Source organism: Pseudophryne corroboree, chromosome 3, assembly GCF_028390025.1.
Source record: "Pseudophryne corroboree isolate aPseCor3 chromosome 3, aPseCor3.hap2, whole genome shotgun sequence".
In the NCBI taxonomy this organism is placed as follows: domain Eukaryota; kingdom Metazoa; phylum Chordata; class Amphibia; order Anura; family Myobatrachidae; genus Pseudophryne; species Pseudophryne corroboree.
In genome coordinates this window covers 664,266,934-664,284,027 of record NC_086446.1, presented here as the reverse complement: position 1 = coordinate 664,284,027, position 17,094 = coordinate 664,266,934, and the positions used below count along the sequence as shown (strand labels likewise).

At 44.1% G+C, this 17,094-nt stretch overlaps 1 pseudogene; it reads left to right on the top strand.

The window, feature by feature from the left end:
• Window positions 1–5,509: 5,509 nt before the first annotated feature.
• On the top strand, window positions 5,510–5,628 carry LOC134898355 (5S ribosomal RNA; annotated as a pseudogene).
• The last annotated feature ends 11,466 nt before the right edge of the window (window positions 5,629–17,094 follow it).

Here is a 17,094-nt window from a genome sequence, read left to right as displayed (position 1 = left end):
AGATCATCGCGGAATGGCTTACCCCAATTGGACTCTCCTGTGGATTTGTGGCATCGGACAACGCCAGCAATATTGTGTGTGCATTAAATCTGGGCCAATTCCAGCACGTCCCATGTTTTGCACATACCTTGAATTTGGTGGTGCAGAATTTTTTAAAAAACGACAGGGGCGTGCAAGAGATGCTGTCGGTGGCCAGAAGAATTGCGGGACACTTTCGGCGTACAGGCACCACGTACAGAAAACTGGAGCACCACCAAAAATTACTGAACCTGCCCTGCCATCATCTGAAGCAAGAAGTGGTAACGAGGTGGAATTCAACCCTCTATATGCTTCAGAGGTTGGAGGAGCAGCAAAAGGCCATTCAAGCCTATACAATTGAGCACGATATAGTAGGTGGAATGCACCTGTCTCAAGTGCAGTGGAGAATGATTTCAACGTTGTGCAAGGTTCTGATGCCCTTTGAACTTGCCACACGTGAAGTCAGTTCAGACACTGCCAGCCTGAGTCAGGTCATTCCCCTCATCAGGCTTTTGCAGAAGAAGCTGGAGGCATTGAAGAAGGAGCTAACACGGAGCGATTCCGCTAGGCATGTGGGACTTGTGGATGCAGCCCTTAATTCGCTTAACAAGGATTCACGGGTGGTCAATCTGTTGAAATCAGAGCACTACATTTTGGCCACCGTGCTCGATCCTAGATTTAAAGCCTACCTTGGATCTCTCTTTCCGGCAGACACAGGTCTGCTGGGGTTGAAAGACCTGCTGGTGACAAAATTGTCAAGTCAAGCGGAACGCGACCTGTCAACATCTCCTCCTTCACATTCTCCCGCAACTGGGGGTGCGAGGAAAAGGCTCAGAATTCCGAGCCCACCCGCTGGCGGTGATGCAGGGCAGTCTGGAGCGACTGCTGATGCTGACATCTGGTCCGGACTGAAGGACCTGACAACGATTACGGACATGTCGTCTACTGTCACTGCATATGATTCTCTCAACATTGATAGAATGGTGGAGGATTATATGAGTGACCGCATCCAAGTAGGCACGTCACACAGTCCGTACTTATACTGGCAGGAAAAAGAGGCAATTTGGAGGCCCTTGCACAAACTGGCTTTATTCTACCTAAGTTGCCCTCCCACAAGTGTGTACTCCGAAAGAGTGTTTAGTGCCGCCGCTCACCTTGTCAGCAATCGGCGTACGAGGTTACATCCAGAAAATGTGGAGAAGATGATGTTCATTAAAATGAATTATAATCAATTCCTCCGCGGAGACATTGACCAGCAGCAATTGCCTCCACAAAGTACACAGGGAGCTGAGATGGTGGATTCCAGTGGGGACGAATTGATAATCTGTGAGGAGGGGGATGTACACGGTGATATATCGGAGGGTGAAGATGAGGTGGACATCTTGCCTCTGTAGAGCCAGTTTGTGCAAGGAGAGATTAATTGCTTCTTTTTTGGGGGGGGTCCAAACCAACCCGTCATATCAGTCACAGTCGTGTGGCAGACCCTGTCACTGAAATGATGGGTTGGTTAAAGTGTGCATGTCCTGTTTTGTTTATACAACATAAGGGTGGGTGGGAGGGCCCAAGGATAATTCCATCTTGCACCTCTTTTTTCTTTTCTTTTTCTTTGCATCATGTGCTGATTGGGGAGGGTTTTTTGGAAGGGACATCCTGCGTGACACTGCAGTGCCACTCCTAGATGGGCCCGGTGTTTGTGTCGGCCACTAGGGTCGCTAATCTTACTCACACAGCTACCTCATTGCGCCTCTTTTTTTCTTTGCGTCATGTGCTGTTTGGGGAGGGTTTTTTGGAAGGGACATCCTGCGTGACACTGCAGTGCCACTCCTAGATGTGCCCGGTGTTTGTGTCGGCCACTAGGGTCGCTAATCTTACTCACACAGTCAGCTACCTCATTGCGCCTCTTTTTTTCTTTGCGTCATGTGCTGTTTGGGGAGGGTTTTTTGGAAGGGCCATCCTGCGTGACACTGCAGTGCCACTCCTAGATGGGCCCGGTGTTTGTGTCGGCCACTAGGGTCGCTTATCTTACTCACACAGCGACCTCGGTGCAAATTTTAGGACTAAAAATAATATTGTGAGGTGTGATGTGTTCAGAATAGGCTGAAAATGAGTGTAAATTATGTTTTTTGAGGTTAATAATACTTTGGGATCAAAATTACCCCCAAATTCTATGATTTAAGCTGTTTTTTAGGGTTTTTTTAAAAAAACACCCGAATCCAAAACACACCCGAATCCGACAAAAAAAATTCGGTGAGGTTTTGCCAAAACGCGGTCGAACCCAAAACACGGCCGCGGAACCGAACCCAAAACCAAAACACAAAACCCGAAAAATTTCCGGCGCTCATCTCTAGTATGACCACAAGAAAATTTAAAACCAGAATCCTTGAGCACATGGGAACCATCAGAAATGCCTCATCAGACTTGTTAAAGGGGAAGAAATTAACAACTTTAGCAAGACATTTCCACGCACAACACCAAGACTCTCCCCATGAGATACGTGCATTTGGGCTTGAGAAAGTCCATTTAGGTATACCTGGAGGTGACCTGAGCAAAGAGCTCATTCAAAAAGAAAGTGAGTGGACATTAAGGTTGGGAGGATTAAAACCATTGGGCCTTAATGAGTACATTAATTACAGTGTCTTTTTATAAACACACATTCCTCTTCAATTCCAATCTACTCCAATGAGGACGGGATCTGTATATCTTATATAGGACCCATAATTCAGCCACATTTGCATTAATGAATCTCTGTAATATCTCATACACCACACATTTACCCTCACTTCATACCACTGCCATTACCGTATTTTCACTCAATTTTCCTTCTCATACTGTTTAGATTTTTTCTATCTTGTTTTCAATAATAATTTGCAATTTTTCAGATTCCCACTGATATATACTTTCTGACACCGTTTACTTTCACTGATTTTTGATAAAAAATTCTCTTTTACTTTTACTTTAATCTATAAATTTGCCAAGGTGTATAATTGTATTCATTATTTTTACATTGCACATGTCCTACCTTATACAGTCATTACACTATTCTCTCACTTTATTTCACTACATATCCCTTTTTCTCACATCATTATCTTTATCTCTTCATCATTTATTAGACACTTATATTTTCACTGATCAGTATCTCACTTTATTCATTTTGATTATATCTGTAATTGTTCATCCCTTCAATTATTATCTTTTCCTCGTCTATTCATTTTTCTCATACCTTTTTTTTCACACATTTCTCTAGACATTTGTTTGTATTTATTAATTTCTCACACATATCACACCCATTTTTTCTTATTGTTATAGCCATATCTAGCGACTTATAACTCAGCTCTTATCAAGAGCCTAACGTCTAACAATCTTTTCTGTTTTCGCTACAATATTTCAGCATCCAATTTATCATCCAGAGGGTTAATTATTGTTAATTTAATGAGCTATTACTTGTTTAATCTATTTGGGTTATTCTTATAATCTTTATAATGTTCCATTTATTTTATTCCTCTTTATTTATTTATTTTTCTTTTCTTGTAGAGGGTGTATTAATGATATTATGGCCACATCTCCCTTAATAAGCGTTTGTCCAATAAGATCGATTAGAACTAGCATTTAAGCTTTTTCTCTGGCCCGGTACTCTAGGCCATTAGCTTCTTATAACCTCTTAATATATTACCTACATTATATATATTCCCTCCTCTAGTAATAATATTAAGGTATCCATGGTCCTGTCATGTAAACGCGTGTAAACTTATATTTTAAAAATTATTTTTTTATTTGGCTGTGTTTTAACTTTCTCTGTTTTACATATATATTTTTTTCTCTTTTATGTGATATCACCTGCAGGTTTTCCCTGCCGAGTTCAATTGGTCTTTGACTATAATATACAGCCTGGTTAGGCTGCATGAGCCTAATGATTGCAGCTGGCAAGAAACCAATCCGTTTATTTATCTCAGCTGCTATGATATACATCCGTCTAATGATTGGATACGAACCGGCTCAGACCACGTTAAAAACCTGCAGAGATATAGGCCGCAACAGGTAGTGATCAAGCCCGGCAGACGGGTGAAATGCGTCTTCCGACCGCCTCTCCTTTCCGGCTCTCCAGAGTGCCGCTTATCCACTGACACCTGCCACTGCCCTGCGCCTTTCCAGCCCCGCTGATCTGTCCACAGCGATTGAGACTGTTTCCAGCCTTTTGACCGCCTCTCCTTTATCCATGCCCGGAGTGCTGAATATCAACTCACGCCTGCCGCTGCCCATTCTCAACGATAGAGACTGATTGCTGCATGGGACATTAACATCCGCCTACGCCGTATGTCCCCTCAGCTTGGCTGCACGTTCCGTCCTTCACTGACGGAGACCTATTTCCGCATGTTACAGGACTTTCTACTTCACGATTACTGCTGAGGTCGACCGTAGCACGGGACGTCTGCATCCACCTGCGCCTGGTACTTTCCCAGCACGGCCACCACGTTCATCCCCTACAGTGACGGAAACTTTATGCACTAGGATCAGGACTCTCCCTCTGTCATTTGCTGTGGGTAATATCATTGCATTTGTTTATTTACCCCCAGCATTGCAATCCTTTTCCTAATTTTTGTCCATCTTTTATAATTATTCAACTGACATCCTCGCTGAATGACCTGCTGTGGGTAACATCAGTATATCCATTTATTTATTTATCCCCAGCATTGCTACCTTGTTTTATTTCTCCTATTTTTTGAAGGTATAATCATTTAACTGTCATCCGCACTAAATGATTTACTTGCATTTATCGTCTCTAGCAGCCATTATTAGTTTAATTAAATAATACAATACACGCCAGTGTGTTAATCCGCACACAGTTGTCCATTAATATTACGTTTGAAGTCTCCTATCTAGCTTGATTGTGTTTATGTTTTCAGATATTCTTTTATACTGATCATATGCACTCACAGTCTCAGATACTTACTGAGTATTGGTTACATTGTTATTCCTTTCTTCTTTGGCTCAACTTTTGATACTTTTTTTGTATCTGGCACTAGAAATATCTCTGTTGTATTGCAGTTTTGCCACTCGGTTATTTTGATATTTTTTTGTGGGCCTACAATCTTTAAGTATAGACACCTTAGATTCTTATCACTGATGTGGAAACTACAAGGTATCCTACCATAATCCATTCGGTTTATTTATGGACAGTACAGCTTTCTCCTTAGCCTCTGCTTTACGCCAGTAACTGCTATTAGGAATTATTAATACTTTGAAATGCTCATTGTGAATTAACTTCTAAATTCTCCGATAGGGCCTTCTATGTTGGTCACACTTTTTTCTCCCCCTCCCCCCCCCCCCTTTTTTACTCTTTTCGTTCTAATTTTTCCTATCTTTCATGGACTGTCACCATTGATTCAGGGTTCACCCCTGTCTAACATTGGCAGCAGATCCATTTAATTCCTAATACTATAAATTTCGTGTACTCTCATCAGTGATTCCAGAGTTTCCATTATCATTCATTTTTCTCTACTATCATACCACACTGGAAATGCCCAAAGCCGTCCGATCTTGGAAGCTAATCAGTGTTGGGCAGGGTCAGTACTCTAGTGGGAGACCATTGAGGAAGACTCAGTTTAGTAGAGTTCAGACTGGTCCATCAGTGGCGCACGCAGGGGGGGTTTCCGAGTACCTGGAAACCCCCCTGGCCGCCGATCTAACGTGCAGCTGACCGATTTTTATTATTATTATCGTGGGTCCTGGAGAGGAGAGACCCACCTGCAGTCCTGAGTACCAGTGATCGCAGCATGCACAGAAGAAGTAGGCCACCGGGAGTGTGAGATCGGGAGCCGGATGAGCTGAGCCTGCAGAGTCAAAAGGACCAGCGACCACAGAAAGGACCCCTTTCCGGAGGATAGTTGCCCGCAGCACTGCCTGACTGTACGGAGCGCCTGGAAGAGCCGCCGTTGGTGGAGGGACGTCAGCACCGTGGTGGAGGGACAGCAGCCGCATAACAGACTTAGGGGAAGACGGCTATCCTGACATGGAAAGTGGAGGAGCAGTGCTGGCCGGTGACTGAAATCGCAGGCACCGCAGAAGACACCCCGCCTACCCGGAGAAGGACCCTAGAAGGACATCCTGCTGCTGCTGTGCGGAGGAAGGCGCTGACACGATCCCAGAGCGTAGAGGAAGACCCCGATAGAGGACCAAGAGACGACACCTGTATGCGGAGCACAGAATCGGACCTTTGTCGGCGAGACCTGTGACAAAGTGCACAGCTCGGTGCGGTGCTCAGCATCCCGGGCAGTGCTGAAGACCAACAGCCGATCCTAGGTGGCAGAAGAGCCCCAGCTTGGGGTGAGCCCTTCCGCTGCCAATATTGCCCTTTTAACCCCTTCCGCTGCAATACTCTGCCTGAGTAAAGTAATGGGGTAGGCTCACCTGTGTTTTTTTCCTCGCTGCCTCAGTGTAGTTAATGAGGGGGTAGGAACAAAGTGCTTTGCATTGTGCTAAAGTTTAAAGGGGTAGGTTTCCCTGTTGTTATCCTCTTCCCATTATTTAATTTATAAAGGGGGAATGTTCCCCTTATCCTTGTGAGTGCAGGGAACAACGGCTCCTCGGGTCCTCCCGCTTTAGGTAAGGTACCTGTCCAGCCGTGCAGTGGTGCTTTTCTTTTCTTCAAGAACCCCCTTTTCCGCGTTTTTGTCTCTCTTTTAAGGATCCTCAGTCACTTTGGGACCTCCTCTGCTCCCTCGGCTTCTCACTACCACTGGCTACAGGGTCCTCAGCGACAGGCCGCCCTCTGGTCACTCTGCACTACAACATGGGTACGGATGATAATGATGGTGTCTCTGTGCTTTCTGTTTACGAGGGGGGTGGGGGGGGTGTCAGTAACTGTGCTCTTTTTCTTTGGCTCTGTAACCAATTATTTGGAAACCCCTATTTCAAAATCCTGCGTTTGCCACTGTCCATTATGCTCAGAGTCTAACACTGAAAGCAGATTCACCTTGCTATCTTATTTCCTACTGCTGTTTCTCTCCTGTCTTTTGAATACTTCAGTTTTCATAAACTTTTCCAATTATTTACTAATGCAGGGCTAACACACATTGGTAGCTTATTTGTCTCCAAAAACTGTTTAGGTCAATTCCTTAGGACACTCTGATTGGATCCTGGCAGCCAGAATTTATTATGTTAATAATAGCATTTCATTTTTATTAATTGCACTAATATTTAGTTCTTTTTATTTTTATTCTACTTAGCATCAGCATTTATTTGCTAGTCGCTTCATCATAATATTTAAATGCTACCTTACCTTATTGACCACTGATTGTTTTTATCCAGTGATACTAATAAAAGTTACATTTTATATTTATATTCATCTTTAACATTTCATACATTATTTCAAGTTAAGAGTGCGCCTACAAAAGAGTCTTTTTTTTTTCTCCATATTGCTGTCGTTAGTAGTTATATTGACTCGGGGTGCACCACCAAATTAGAATTAGAAAACCACGTTTTCTTTGTATATTTTATTTTGGTAATTAAAATTGACACTTGATATCTATTATACACTGGTGCGGTATTTCTCCAAACATATGCATCTGCACTTTATATACCCCCATTCCCCCACCCCGCATGAGCGCAGTACAAATTTGTTTTGTTAAAATGGGCCAGTCACACATTCATCACACAAACACTCTCCATCCTCACCTGCAGAATGGGCTGGGCACCATTGATTATGAACCGCCCCTTGTAACAAAATGTTATGATTCACTTTTTCCCTGGGAGGGTGCAGAGACAATAAAACGTGAGTCCTTTAGAATCATGTCTTATTGTCCCCATCTCCTCCCCATTGGCCTGCAAATCATGGTATTTTGCTAAGGAGCTCTTTGCATCTCTTAAGATCTGTGTCAGTTAAAAAGAAAAATGTTGCATAGAACTTAAACCTATGTTGCTGAACTGTATGGATCCAAATGAAGATGTTGCAAACCATTAGGACCTGCGAAGCAAAAAAAAAAACCTTGATCTCTAAGTACAACATGCTTAGCAGAATCACATTGTTTAATTTCCTCGTTCACATTCCCTAGCTTCTTTTCCAGTATTTTAATTAAGGGCAGGGATTAAAGTGAGCCGGAATGGGGTGGAACTGCGTTCCATCAGTTCCACTTGGATACGGAACACAGTTCCACCTCCTCCAGCTCACCTAACCTGATATGTGCCCGGCGCCGCAGGGAGATGCCGGGCGCCCGCTGAGATTTTGTTATCAGCGGGCACCCGGCTCCCTCTCCACAGAGGAAGCTGACAACAGGAGCGTGCTATGGGAGAGACGTCATGATAATAGAAAATAATCCCTCTCCTGGCGCTGCACAAAAAGAGCTGCAAATAAAAAGTACCAAATAGACCACCAATCTTTAACAAATTGCAAAAAAGAAAAAGATACTCTCACTTTTGCGCTCAATGTCCCAGAAGTCCAAGTTTGTCCCAATGGACAGATATCATCCAATCAACATGAAAAATAAAAATAGAAATACAACATAGTGTAATCCTGTAACGAAGATTGATCTTTCACCACTGTGTACCACGTAGGATGAGGGTGTTGATATAGTCCCAGATAAGAAGATCATACATCCACCTCTTTTTTCAAAGGCACCGCGTGTGATATGCAGTGTCTTTTTCAAGATTCACAGTGTGACAAACCCTGGAGCGTAGTGTGTCCTGTCTGATCAGATCAGGACAAACTACGCTCCAGTGTTTGTTACACTGTGAATCTTGAAAAAGACGCTGCATAGCGTCGAAACGCGTCGACACAGTGCTTTTGGTGGATCTCACAGCAGCCAACCATAGTGGGGTTATATCAGCAATTGATATCCGGATCCTTTGCTGTTAACTGAATACCAACTTATTTTTCCCCATATGGTATGACTGTTTTGCTTCCTACTTTTGTCCACTCTGATATTAAAAGGAGTTTTTTCCTAATTGGAATATATTTCTGGCTTTTCATTTAACACGGGAAATAACATGATTCATCCGTTTGTGTGAGGAGAGTCTTGAAGATCACTAAAGAAACCTTTATGGGCCTTCAACACGCTTCTAGAAGTAAGCATACATGTAAGAGTTCATCACCTTAATTCCTGCATATCACACTCGGTGCCTTTGAAAAAAGAGGTGGATGTATGATCTTCTTATCTGGGACTATATCAACACCCTCATCCTACGTGGTACACAGTGGTGAAAGATCAATCTTCGTTACAGGATTACACTATGTTGTATTTCTATTTTTATTTTTCATGTTGATTGGATGATATCTGTCCATTGGGACAAACTTGGACTTCTGGGACATTGAGCGCAAAAGTGAGAGTATCTTTTTTTTTTTTAGAGACGTCATGATGTCTCTCTCATAGTGTTGAGGAGCGGACGCCAGGAGGATCACAGCGGTCGGACGCGGGAGCGGGTGTGAAAGTCGAAATTGCATTTTACTCTCAGAATGCAATATTAGCATGTGTACGTACGCAATTTTGCGTACTACGGTACTTGCGGATTACCGCATCTTACCCTTATAACTGTAGAACATACAGACAAAAGGGGGTGCAGATGCACTAAGCGATCATTACAGTATAATTTGGTAAATTATAAGAGGTTGTTAGTATATCGTTGGTCAATGATATTGGCCTACCCACCAAACGTCCAGGTCACCTCTTGTCGGGCAGGTTCCTAACACTATGGGGCCAACATCCGGAACGCAGGAAACCCCCAAACATGATCCAGCAAAGGACCCCCCCAGGGCATCACACTAAAAAATAGTGATAGTAAAGGGATATAAAGTGTGAGTATATGGAGGTCCCTACTATGAGTTTAAAGGTAGAGAGTATGTGAAAAAAAATGTGCATACATAAATAATAGACAAACAGGATATAAAAAGTGACTGTGTATTTAAATGGTGATGCCCTGAGACAGTCCAGCCAAAACAGGCACGGGGGACCCTACGTCCAAACGCCGACCCCAAGTTGACTGACACTATGTATAAATAAATAGGACTTATTTAAAATTATGCCTGCGTCACTGTGCAGTCCTTGTTGGTTTCCCTGCTTAAAAACATAGAGGGTGGTGGAGGAGGGGTGCCAATCTAGATTTGAGGCATTCTCAAACCTCAGGTGTGTATTTCTACACATATACATAGTAGGGGAAACGGTTCTAAATTGCACACCCTCCAGTAATGAAAGGTGCTATGCTGATGAGAATAAAGTAGTACACACAGACAAAAGGGGGTGCAGATGCACTAAGCGATCAAACAGTATAATTTGGTAATTCATAAGCGGTTGTTAGTATATCGTTGGCCAATGATATTGGCCTACCCACCAATCGTCCAGGTCACCTCTTGTCGGGCAGGTTCCTAACACTATGGGGCCAACATCCAGAACGCAGGAAACCCCCAAACATGATCCAGCAAAGGATATATATATTTATTTATACATAGTGTCAGTCAACTTGGGGTCGGCGTTTGGACGTAGGACCTCTCATTTATTTAGGTATTAGTGGGCATATAACTCTATTGGGGGGGTGGGTGTACACAAATAGATGCAGCTTGCGTCTACAGTAAACTATTTTGTAGTGCTTTAAAATATAGTGAATTTCACAGGGGCTTGGTAAGTATGGTGTTTTTTAATTAAAAAAAATATGTGCGAGAGTGATTGCGGGCAAGCTACAGAGGGCTAACTACTGGGGGCAATCTACTGGGGGAAAACTGCTGGGGGAAAACTACAAGGAGGCAAGCTACTGAAGGAAAACTACAAGGGGGCAAGATACTGGGGGAAAACTACAAGGCGGCAAGCTACTGGGGCAAACTACAAGGGGACAATATACTGGGGGCAAACTACAAGGGGAATAAATACTGGGGGAAAACTACAAGGGGGCAAGCTACTGTGGGCAAGCTACAAGGGTGCAAACTACTGGGGGCAAAATACAGGGGGCCATTACTACTTGGGGCCAAACTATTGGGGGCATAACTACTGGGGCATTTCTACTGGGAGCAAACTACATGGGGCTAAACTACTGGGGGGATAAACTACAAGGGGGCAAACTACTGGGGGCATTACTACTGGGAGCAAACTACATGGGGGCTAAACTACAGGCGCTAACTACTGGGGGCTAACTACAAGGGGGCAAGCTACTGGGGAAAACTATAAGGGGGCAATCTACTGGGGGCAAACTACAGGGGCGCATTACAACTGTGGGCATAACTACAGTTGCTCAGTACTACTGGGGGCATAACTACAGGGGCGCATTACTACTGGGGGTATAACTACAGGAGCGCATTACTACTGGGGGCATAACTACAGGGGCTAAACTACTGGAGGCATTATTAATTGGCGGCTAAACTACAGGGAGGATAAACTGCAAGGGGGCTAAACTACAAGAGGGCAAACTACACGGGGCATTACTACTGGGGCTAAACTACTGGGGGCATAACTACAGGGGCTGAACTACTGGGGCATTGCTACTTGGGGCAAACTAGTGGGGGCAAACTACATGGGGCTGAACTACAGCGGCTAAACTACTGGGGCATTACCAGGCCCGGCGACAGGGGGGTTCAAAGGGGACACTTGTGACGGGCCCCATGATTCTGAGGGGCCCCGGACCCTCAGGAAACTCGGAAGTCCAGTTGTTGCCATGTATGCTGTTGATCTAGAAAAAGGCAGCCGGCATAATCAATCAAAGATCTTTGATCCTGGCAATGCAGTACTTTGGAGAAATGGAAATGGGGAGGTTGATAGACAATGGGAGGCTGAACGACACAGAACAATTGGAAGGCTAAGAGCCATGGGAATGGGGAGTCTGATAGACAGTGGGAGGCTAAGAGACACAGGGGAAAGGGAAAGATGGTGCTGGAGGACTGGAGCGATACAGGCAAGGAGTGAAGCCGGGGAGAGAAGGAGGAGGGGGTAGGTGAATAGGCCAGTGGCTGACTTGTACCTACCTTGAAGGGATGGGGGGCCCCAAAAATATGAGTGTACTGGGCCCCAAAATTTCTGTTGCCGGCCCTGCGCATTACTACTGGGGGGCTAAACTGCAGGGGGCTGAACTACAGCGGCTTAACTACAGGGGGCATTACCACTGGGGGCTAAACTACATGAGGACTAAACTATAGGGGCTAAACTTCTGGGGGCATCTCCTATATGGACCTGTGGGTTTGTTTTTTTTAAGAATCTTTTAACCATCTAGTTTATTGAATGCACAAAACATGGCATGTGTTCAAATTCACCCAGTTATGATGGTTGTACAATGTTATCGGAAGTTACAAATCCTGAGGAGTAAGCCATTTTACTACCACATACCTGAGTTTTCTCTACAAACTGACACTCTGACTTCTTGGTGAAGCCAGTGAGTATGAGTAGCCTGCTTGTGAATGAAATGGTGTTGTGCAACTTGTGTGTCAGATGTTGCTGCTGATACACCCACCCAATGGGCTGTCACAGTCATGTAATCTTTAGTTACCAGAACTGCTCATATCTGTAGTTAAGTGGATAGTCAGTACAATGGCAATTTGTAGGCAAAAGACTAACTTTTTGTTTTACTGCCCGGTACAGGTGAGGAATTGCTATTATTGTCAAATGGAATTCAGATGGAATTTGCGAGTGGGGACATATGACTTCAATTAACCAGATGCATTAATGATGGATATTGGATGCAGGTCTGCTACAGTACTTACATAACCATCATAGCTTCAGTGATTCGCTGTGCAGCAGGATGGCGGCTGTCGTACTTTACTCCTCTTGAAAATTATTGTTTCATAGACAATTGTGTGAAACTAGTACTAGCTTTGTCCCCTTCTTAGGTGAAGATTTACCCCCAGCAGCATAGCAGCCCTAGTGTGTAATGATTCTTCTTGTGACTACTGGATAGGGGAGGAGTTAGTTTGCATTGCAAATTGGATGCAGGGATGCCTCTGATTGCTACTGATTTTGATGAAGGTATTGGTGGTGGAGATTGCATGTGCTGTTATCTATCCATGCTGCCAGTAGCTGATGCTGGACTACAGGTTTATATGAATTTCCAGATTTTTATATATTATTTAAATGAACTTTCTGCAAATGCCATAACAGGGAGGAGGTGTCTAGATGATTAAGATCGCTACCTCTGCTTTATTTGGCACAAAAAGGTTACAGATGCCTTGACAAATGTGAGGATTTGGGTAATAAATGTACCCATGTGGAAGAAGTGGCTTTTTCCATCTTTTGCCAACTCATGACAACGTGCTTGTTATTATCTCTGGCAAGAACTTTTGTCACTGGTGGCTGACTTACTTTGACACAAACATCATCATTAATATCTTCATACACATATTCCCCTAATCCTGTTGCACATTCACAGTAGCTTCCTCAATTTCTATCTACCATCATTACTTTTAGTACTACTCATCCTCACACAGGGTTGAACATGGAGGAAGGAGTGTTGTCTATGATAACAGTGTCAGAATCAAAAATGTCAGACTCACATATAGCACCAGTGCCAGATTAAGACCATATGGGCCTGGAGCTGAAATTTATGATGGACCTATTGTGAGCCTTGGCAGAAGGTCTGATAAGCACTGCAGTGGGGGTGGTCTAAATAGGGGGTGTGGCCTGTGTAATGGGTCTGGACTGTCACAGTTATACTTTTAATTGCATTGCTTTCCAGTGTGCATATCTGTGTCATAAATATCTGAATGAAACCAGTGGCGAAATTACCACTGTTGTAGAGGGTGCACCGGATATGAGATCCTGAAGGCAGTAGGTTCCTGTTGTCACTGAGGTGGATGGACTGCCTCTGTATACCCTCTTTCCCAACAATTATGCTATTTGGTCTGGTGATGTAGTGTCCCACCACAAACTTTCATTAAAAAAACATGCATGCAAGTGAAAGATATACCTCCAAAGCTTGGACCTAACTATAGTGGGTGAAAGGGGTTACATTGCTATTGGGCCTAGAGGCTTAGGGTGTCTGGACCCAGATAAATTGCATAAATTGCTAAGCAATTGGGTCTGATCCATTTGTCCAGCTTGAGTTGTGTGAAATTACATTTTCAGTAAGCGGAGTGTGTAGTGGATGTCATAATGGTAAGAGGGCATGTGTGTGGGCATGTAGCATTATTCAAACTAGAGGCCACTGTAATGTGCCGCAATATGAACTGGAGAGCACTGTAATGTTTCATAATTTGATCTGCTGATTGTAATGTGGAGGGCACTATAATGTTACATAATATGAACTGGGGCACTGTTATGTGGCATATTTGGACATTCTAATGTGGCACAGTATGAACAGGGAACACTGAAATATCAATAATATGAACTGGGCACACTGTACAGTATGTCATAATGTGAATTGGGGATAGTCTGTACTGGCAGCCCTACAATGTAACATACAGTAAATGAAGGAACTACAATGGTTTATATAATAAACTAGGGCACTATTATGGGGCATAACATTAACTAGGGCACTACTATGGTTCAGAAAACCAACTAAGGGCCCTATTATGGGGTGTAAAATTAATAACTGCTGTGGAGAGATGTCTCTCAGGAATCATTGGGACAGGGGCCCTTTCAACATGTTGCCATGGGGCCCCCAAAGTTCTGGTTACGCCTCTGCCTCAAAGCTTGTTTAGTCATCTACTAATTTAATTATTTAAATAGGTGGCATTCAGATCCCCAAAAGACTGGATCACCCAGCATCGACAATAGTACAAAGATGACGTCTAACCACACAACCAGAGCCGTATTGAGGGGGGGTCACAGGGGGTAGTTTACCCTAGGCCACCCTGCTGCTAGGGGCCATACAGTTCAGTGTGCAGCTGCAGTGCAAAGTGCCCCACAAGCTGCATAAATGTTAAAGAAAAAAGAGGGACAGGGCAGAGGGGTGGAATCCAAGCTGGTGGGCGGGGCTACACGGCACTGCTTTCAGTTTCCCTGCAGGCAGCATGTGAGAGGAGGGAGGAGAGAAGGCAGTAGGAGCAGCAATAGACAATGTGCCCACAGCCCACCCAGTCAATGGGGGGAGATTCAAATTAGTGATGAGCGGGTTCGGATCCTTGGGATCCGAACCCGCCTGAACTACACCTTTTTTTTCACGGGTCCGAGCTACTCGCATCCTCCCGCCTTGCTCGGTTAACCTGAGCGCGCCCGAACGTCATCCCGCGGTCAGATTCTCGTAAGATTCGTATTCTATATAAGGAACCGCGCATCGCCGCCATTTTTCACTCGTGCATTGGAGATGATCGTGAGAGGACATGGCTGGCGTCCTCTCAGTTTCTATGTTCAGTGTGCTGCAAATATCTGTGCTGCAAATATCTGTGCTCAGTGTGCTGTAAATATCTGTGCTCAGCGTGCTAATTGCTTTATTGTGGAGACTGGGGACCAGCAGTATTATATAGTAGGAGGACAGTGCAGAGTTTTGCTAACCAGTGACGACCAGTATTATACGTTCTCTGCCTGAAAAACGCTCCATATCTGTGCTGCATTTGTAGTATATAGGAGGAGGACAGTGCAGAATTTTGCTGACCACCAGTATAACTATATATATATATATATATATATATAGAAATAAAGACTACGGCGCTTAGGTGCGGCTTTGTGTTATCTATACCTTAAATTTTAAAAATAACCTTTTTGTAAGAAATAGAAAAACACTTCTCACAATATTAAGTGAGTGGCAGCTTATAATACAAGAAAATGTGCTTGGCATGCACACATAAAAATTAAGGAATTGGTGACAATAAGCGCCCAAGAGTGTGATTTATATAACAAGGTAAGTATAAATGAAGGTATCAAGGGTGGGTATATTGAAACTAGTTAAAATAACTTATCTGAAAACCAGAGAAGCTAATTTCAGGCGATGCTTCTTGGATGCTTAATACATGTTGAAAAGAAGAAGAGCAAACATAGGGGTAAATTTACTAAGGTCCCGATTTTGACCGAGATGCCGTTTTTTCTTCAAAGTGTCATCTCGGTCATTTACTAAACTCAAATCACGGCAGAGATGAGGGCATTCGTATTTTTTTGAAAGTAGTTGTAAAAAAATACGAATGAATACACCATCGGTCAGAAAACGCCAGCAAATTAGTAGAACTCGGTCATTTACTAAAAAGTGCAAATCTCCAAAGAGGAAAACACTGCCGTGAAAAATTACAAATCGCAAAAAAGTGCTAAAAAAAAGCAGACCTGCTTTTTTGAGCCGTGAATGCATAGACATGCAGGGATCCATGAGATCCGTGCATGTCTATCAGTGGGAAGGGGTGGGAAAGTTGATTTTTTTCACACAAAAAAAATGCGTGGGGTCCCCCCTCCTAAGCATAACCAGCCTCGGGCTCTTTGAGCCGATCCTGGTTGCAGAAATATGGGGAAAAAAATGACAGGGGTTCCCCCATATTTAAGCAACCAGCATCGGGCTCTGCGCCTGGTCCTGGTTCCAAAAATACGGGGGACAAAAAGAGTAGGGGTCCCCCATATTTTTAAACCAGCACCGGGCTCCACTAGCTGGACAGATAATGCCACAGCCGGGGGTCACTTTTATATAGTGCCCTGCGGCCGTGGCATCAAAAATCCAACTAGTCACCCCTGGCCGGGGTACCCTGGGGGAGTGGGGACCCCTTCAATCAAGGGGTCCCCCCCCCCAGCCACCCAAGGGCCAGGGGTGAAGCCCGAGGCTGTCCCCCCCCCCCCATCCAATGGGCTGCGGATGGGGGGGCTGATAGCCTTTGATGTAAATGAAAAGATATTGTTTTTAGTAGCAGTACTACAAGTCCCAGCAAGCTTCCCCCGCATGCTGGTACTTGGAGAACCACAAGTACCAGCATGCGGCGGAAAAACGGGCCCGCTGGTACCTGTAGTACTACCACTAAAAAAATACCTAAAAAAACACAAGACACACACACCTTGAAAGTATAATTTTATTACATACATACACACAAACATACATACATACATACTTACCTATGTTCCCACGCAGGTCGGTCCACTTGTCCAGTAGAAACCAAGGGTACCTGTTGAATAAATTATACTCACGAGATCCAGGGGCCCAGGGTCCTCGTCGCATCCATTTATAATCCAGGTACTTGAATAAAAAAACAAAACGCAGAGCCGAGCC